Consider the following 1341-nt stretch of genomic DNA (forward strand, 5'->3'; position numbering starts at 1 on the left):
TACCTTATATAACGGTAGTTAAGATGTAAATTAAAAAAAATTTAAAAGCTATAGTTTATATACAAAAATGGAGAATTAATAAAAAATTTCATAATTTGTTTAACTTATATATTAAAAGGGGTAAGGATATAATATATGTTGATGGCTGATATCAAACAGTCAATGAGAGAAGTGATTTGGTTGATGGAGTTTCTCTAATCCTCCGAATGTCTGGTTTTGAGATGGTTGTTCTTCCCTGCACATGTAGCAAGGGGGGGGGGGGGGGGGGTGAATAGGGTAAAGTGCTAATCTAATCCGATTTATGCTAAATTAAAACTTATTAATTAATTATCATAGCAAGAATGATATACAAGTTATATATGCTAGGATATGGAATAAAACAATGGCGATATAAACAATGAACACAAATATAAGTGTATTCCAATAACAAACGCAAACAAACGATATGATCACGGAGTTCGGTCTAACCACTTGACCTACGTCTCTGTTCCTCACCTCGAGGAGATCTCCACTATCACAATGAGTTTTCAACATTCACTCAAAACATTTACAACTCCACATACTCCGTTTTCTAGCTCACCGAAAACTTTACAATCCACTCACAATGTAATCACACCCTACAACCTCAAGTGTTGGCCTCTCACATGTAGCCTTCCTCAAGTGCTAGGAATTACTACCTCTCTCTATGCATTATCACCTACCCCACTTCTTTTGGAATCGACCACGTCTCTTACCACACACTACTCTCGGTGTACAAGTGTATTACAATGTGAATCTCACAATAAAAGCTCACTACAATGATTTGTTCTCTAATATGGATGAGAACACAATTAAGCTCACACTCTAAGTTACAATCTCACAACCCTAAATATACTACGTATGAAAATACTAAAAGCTCAAGTGGGTGTGTGTAACAAAGAGAATAAATCAAAACTAAACTCAATATAAACTCTAGCTTAATAAAGTGATAATCAAACAATTATATAAATGTAAAGTTAGATTGGTTTTAGAAAAACTTCTCTATAGATCAAGAGTGAGAGAGATATTGAAATGAAGCTCAAACACTAAAGATGAGCTCTTGTGAAAATTACTTCTCAAACTTAAACGAAACTTAAAACAAACTAAAACTCTTTCAAAACTTTTTAAACAATTTTCGTAATAGATTTTGGTCTGAGGTATGAGGGGTATTTATAGAGACCCCAAAACACAAGAAAAACAAAACAAAAAGATCAAAAACCCAAAACTAAAAAAGGCTAAAAAAATTAGCCGTTGGGCCGTCAGTCGACTGATGGACTTTATCAGTCGACTGATGAGCTGATTGTTACAGGCAGCTCACAGCTC

The sequence above is a fragment of the Asparagus officinalis genome, chromosome 7 (genome assembly GCF_001876935.1).
Source record: "Asparagus officinalis chromosome 7, Aspof.V1, whole genome shotgun sequence".
NCBI lineage: Eukaryota > Viridiplantae > Streptophyta > Magnoliopsida > Asparagales > Asparagaceae > Asparagus > Asparagus officinalis.